This window comes from Sinocyclocheilus anshuiensis, unplaced genomic scaffold (genome assembly GCF_001515605.1).
Source record: "Sinocyclocheilus anshuiensis isolate Anshui unplaced genomic scaffold, SAMN03320099.WGS_v1.1 scaffold891, whole genome shotgun sequence".
In the NCBI taxonomy this organism is placed as follows: domain Eukaryota; kingdom Metazoa; phylum Chordata; class Actinopteri; order Cypriniformes; family Cyprinidae; genus Sinocyclocheilus; species Sinocyclocheilus anshuiensis.
Genome location: NW_015546076.1, coordinates 445767 through 451766, shown reverse-complemented (window position 1 = coordinate 451766; position 6000 = coordinate 445767). Strand labels below are relative to the sequence as shown.

At 36.6% G+C, this 6000-nt stretch overlaps 1 protein-coding gene across 4 annotated transcripts in view; it reads right to left on the bottom strand.

The window, feature by feature from the left end:
* LOC107699902 (rho GTPase-activating protein 32-like) overlaps positions 1 to 6000 on the bottom strand; it is a 30144-nt gene that overhangs the window by 13556 nt on the left and 10588 nt on the right. The window lies entirely within an intron of this gene.

Here is a 6000-nt window from a genome sequence, read left to right as displayed (position 1 = left end):
CAAATAATTGGCATTAACGTTGTCTTCTTCAACCACTTCATATCCAAAATTTCAGCCTGCACTGAAAAACTTTCATCAAAATGCAAAGATTGTGTAAAACATTCAAGACTAAGGCCTAACGTGGTGCATCAAAGCATGAAAACAGTAGAAGAAATTGACGTTATAGCTAAAATCATGATATAAAGCCAAACTAAAAGCATTAAAATTAATAATGGCATGTAAAAATCTTGACTAAACGTCATCAGCTCCAGAGAGAGAATGAGAGAAATACAGACACATGCTCTCGCTGCAGCTGGAACTGTAGCAGTGGCACAGCTCAAACATGACGATGGATTTTTAAAGACTGAAGAAACAACAGGCCCTGATGAGTGACACACAGACAACAAGACATCTACACATGACAGAAAGAAGAAACGGGTATATGCAGGTATATCACCCCTCAACAGTGTCTGCTTCTTTCTGGATTCACAATGCCAACACTTCATGGAATATTCCCAAAACACTGGTGTAGCTGTTCCAGTGCAACTTTATGAAGGATTTTTCCACAGCTACCGGCTGAGCCCAACATTATATGATCCTCTTCTATAAAACATCACAACATGTGAGCCCAAAAGCTGATGTGATTCAGGGGTTTGATATGCAAATTAAACATCCAGAAAGGCAAACACTCCTGTGTAGTGTCTGCTGTAATTTACTTCTCTGCATCATCTCAGTAATGCAGACTCCCCATACACATCAAAGACAAGAACTGCATCCCTTTATCTGATTTAAAAAAAAATGCTGATCCAACACAGAGCCACTTTCAGGATGCATTAAACAAATGAAAGTGTTGATGACTTCTAGATAAAACTAACAGAAACTTACACAATATATACACATACATATATAAATCATTTGTAAATCAATTTTTCTGTTATATTTTCCAGTAAAAATGAAAATAGGTAAGTAAATAAATAAACAACCTTAAAGTAAATTTACTTGAAATGCAAAACAGTGTAAAATATTAAGGATTATTTTTAGAGATTATATATATATATTAAATTAAGTTTATTGCTGTGAAACTAAATGTGACAAAAAAATGGAATCAAAATTTGTCAATGAGGTAAGAAAAATAAACTTAATATAATCAACATAAAAATAAAAACTTAATTCAAGATCTGGAAAAAAGTAATCTTATCTTACACAATTTCTAAAGTACTGCAGGGAAAAAAAACAAATATTGCAAATTGAGAACATCACACAAAATAAGACATACAGTGTAGTATATATATATTAGTATACATATGTGCGTTTTCAACACTACACTGCATGGCTGTTGCCACATGACAAAGCAGCCAAGGATTTTCATTTCCTCAAAGAGGATGTAATTATTCCTCTCCCAATGAAACAGCATGGATACTCACTGATACGCTGTCTGTCTCGTCTTATCAGCACGCTCGGGCCCAACCCGATAGTTCCCTATAGTCTGGCACCTGAGCCTTTCCTTATTCAGCCTCTCTGCTGATGTTCTGCACGGCTGCTGCACGCAGACGCAGTAACCCGTCACACACACCCCCACAGACCAGCAGCCTGTGCTCAGTCAGCCCAGCTCATCAAAAACAAACAGCCCGATTTACAGCAGAATGAAAATCAGCAATGTGCTGCAGTTAAAACACAGACCTTTTCCCTTCTTCATCTCCTGCAGTAGAGGGATATGCATTATGCGGTGTCCCATCTTAGCCCCTCCCACTGAATCCATGCAGAACGGAGCTGCGCTCTCAGATACTGATCTCAGAACAGGACATGTACATCGATCTCTGATGTTGTTTGTAGTTTAGTGCAGCAGTTTTTAAAATGGTTTTGGGATTTTAACGTCAGGCATCCAATGGTGATAATTAATTACTGAAATTGTTTATTTTACAAAAGTAACTAAAAACACCCTTAAAATCAAACACTAACATTATTGACATGTATTATTATTATTATTATTATTATTATTATTATTGTGCTCCGTTATACACAAAATTATTACAATTTTCAATATCATAGACTGATTTTTATATAGACTCATTTTCTGATGATATGTTGTTTAGGAAAAATAATATATTTGATAACTCAATAATAAAGGCATTTCCATTTCACATTTCCATTTCAACAGTAACAAAAAAAATGGTTGGACAAACACCATTTTCTTTTTATTATTTATTTTTGATGTATTTCCTACTGAAACAGGAAATGAAGGTGGGACATACTTTATAAAAAAAGCAATTGTCCTTTAAAAAAAAAAATCATGACGTCAAAGTCAAGTTGGAACACTGGCACACTGCTATCTTTGCTCCCAAAACGTTTTATGTAATTTAATAAATTGCAGTGTTTTGAGCACAATCCGTCTTCATCATGTTTACCAAATTAGTAAAATAAATTAACATCTACACAATGCCTTGATTATTAGTGGGAAACTTTTTGTGTATATATGTACACAGATATAATAACTATAATAAAAAATAAAATCTTTTTTTTTCTATTTTCTATTTATTGTAATATCATGGCTTAAAAAATTATTACAAATTGCAGTTTTGATTTCAAGGCTTCTTGTCTTTGTCTGGATGTTATAAACAAACTGAAATGAGAAATACAAATTGCCCAATGAGCCCATGTTATTCTGACTGAAACCTCTTAAATGCACAGTGTAATTATGATTTCACAAGTAGAAACTTCCCATGAGTCATCAATATTTTTGGGTCATATTCCCAGAAGAGAAAGACTATACATTTGTAAATGTGTATGTTATTTTGACAACTTCAAGGAGTATACCCCACATACAAGTTGACCTCAAAACAATCTTTAAAAACTGAATGCTGTGGTGAAAATGCCACTTTGTAACCTTACCATGACAGGCCCTGTCTAAGCCACTGGTCTGGAAAATTCTTCTGAAAAAAGCATGCCGATTTTTTTTCCTTTAGCTAAATCCCAGATCATGCAAACAATCTACTCAAACCTTGTTGTAATACTGAATTAAAGACATAAGCGCATTTAAGTTTGTAACACCTGGTCTGTTATTTGCAACTGTGATGAAAATGGGTAAAAAGTAGACACCAAAGGTCAACGGCCACAGCTTTTTGCCACACAATCTGTGGTTTAAAATTCCACTTGTATAATAAATTCCAGCAAAAGCTTTTTCAGCAGCAATAATCCTCAAGGAAATTCCTCAAGTTACATAAAAGCTAGAAAGAGTAACCTAGTGATCATGAGTTGACCTTTCTCCATCTGGAGCCACGGCTAATCTACAGTGCCATAAATTACACAAGGGTTGTCAGCAATTCAATCACATGATGCATCTTCCCCTAAAGATGCATACATGCCAGGTTTATTGCATGTCTTTGAGATGAGCCCAAAGTCTTGGAGAGCAAAAGTTAAACAGGCTCCACTTCAGTCAAAAATATGATAAATCATAATCCAGCGCTGACCTACTTCATAAACGTAGATCCTGAATCTGGTTCCATCTATAACATATTCTACAAAACCTCTTGATCGTCAGTTTTCAGTAAAACTGACTTGATACATTGCCATTTCACTACAAAACCTTGATGTTGCTCACCCAGTAGTATTATCAGCCATGTGGATTAAGCTCAGATAGCAGAAGTATCAATATTTCAAGATCAATCCACCCTTAGGAAACGCTTTCTCACACAGTTCAGCAGCACTGTTTGTAGAACCTGCAGAAACCTGCAGGATCGGGTCCATTCATTGTAATGAAATGGTGGTGAGTGAGGGCTCCCTCCCTTCTCTCCGAGACGATTTATAGTGGAAAACTCAGACTTAATCAATGTTTATTACAGCATCACTGAATTTGGCCCAGTTCTTCCTCCGTCTCTATCTCTCTCTGCACTAGTAGGGAGGAGGCAGGGATCCACCTGAAAATTCCTCTGTAAACCTGAGCCGAGGAATGTGGATCATGCACACCACCTCTGGGAATGCAACAAAGGTCTACATAAAGATGCCACAGAAGGGATGTTAACTTAATACCCTATTCTAGGACTAAACACAGGTTTATAGGACTAAACACAAGGTTATTCTACAGTAAAACAGTATTCAGATACTTAAACTACAATTCCAAATTTATGAACAGCATTGTATTAGACGACAAAAAAAAACAGCACGTTTTTTATAGTTTTAGTTTTAATTTTAGTTAACTATTATAACCCTGAAACACGTTTAAAGGTGACATATTATGCCCCTTTTTGCAATAATATGGTTTTCTGAGAGCACACATCCAAAGCACACGGACAGAAAGCGGCTGTACTAAACTAAGTTCTCATTCACACACAAGTTTACGTTAAAAACACACGAGTTACAAAAACAGTGGGTTATGTCTGTGAAGGTAAACAGCTGGGAAATAAATCGCTTGTTTATTTTAGATCTGTGTGGCAGCAGCAGTATACAGTAGCCTAAATAAATCAATAAATCCACTGCTCTCTTGTCTCCTCTGAGGCTGGGACTCTAAATAGTGTTCTGTGCTCGTCTGTGCAGCCAAAGACAGAACAGTTAGCATGTTTTGCTCAAACTTTCGCCATGGCATTAGAGCTGGTACACCGTTGTCGCTTGTGAAATCAAAATGACGGTGCCTTGAGTGGAAGTTTACAGATTAAGGGGCGGTAATATTATAATGAGATCCCTTTGCCACGTCACCAAGGGAGCGAAATCAGACGCGCTCGTTTTTTCAGACGCTTGCAGAAAAAGACTTACCAAAACAAAGTTACTGGGTTAATCTTTTTCATGTTTCCTTGGTTGGTAGATGCACCAGGGACCTGATTATAGCACTTAAAACCTGGAAAAGTAAGATTTTCATGTCACCTTTAAAAAAATTCAACGTTTTTTGTTTGTATTGTTTTCCATTAAAATAAAATATTAATTTATCATTTATAAAATGTAACATTTATAAAACTATATATGGTGCGTCTGTATAAGTTCAGAATTTAAAACCAATTTTGTACAGTCTGAATATTTTAGTTATTGAAATTATATTAAGTTATTGAACAACAACAAAAAAGGCATTCGTATAGTGGAATTAACAATACAGACAAAAACTGTGTTATTAGAATACTCTAATTATACAAAACTGGTTCATTTGCATTTATTTCTGAAGCTATTCTATTGTAAATCTAATGTAAAAACATTTTTTTTTAATTTACACCGGACAGACAAAAGGCACCATGGCATGAAATTGCTGCTATCTGATATGCGTTCACTGATATAGTATCGTTTAACTGCTGAAATGCACAGAAGCATTGAAGGCAACAAAAGAGAAGCAGTACTAAAAGACATTCCTCCCGAAACATCAAATTTCTTACTTAATTGCCAAGTCTGGCATAGAAGAGTATCTGTATTCCGGTACACATCTGACTCAGGACTCCTCCAGCTCCCGGCCACAGTGTGTCAGTGTAATGCGCTCAGGAGACTCAATGTGATCTAATAGAACAGGAGTCTGTGTGACCTTGAGAGCTGAAACATGCAGGATGATGTAGGCACAGAGCACAGAGCTGTGGGACGTGAGGCCAAACTTCCTGTTCCTCAGCTATGGTGCCATACCCTGCTCATGATGCACCGAAAACCAACACCCTCGACTCTCAGAGCAGGATAATGTACATATAGCAAAGACTGAGGAGGGGCTCAGTGGTATTTACTGCTCTCTGCTGGAACCCATCTGCATAACAAGCGAATCTGGCTGGACAAATACATGCTGGGGTGGATTTGTTGAAATAAAAATGTCCAGTCTGATGTTCTATCAGAGACATTATGAGTATAAAAGAAGGGGAGGAGACTGACCATTTATAAAAGCAAAAGTGGCAAATGAAGTGCCAATTGGCTTTTCTTTTACTCTAGAATGCACATGTACAATAACTGGACCAGGCTGGCTGCTGAATGAACTGACTTTCCTTAAAGAGACTTTGTGTACATTAGAGTATGTCTGCAAAGAACTGATACAAATCTGCATTTCCAGTCCACCACGGCATTAATCAT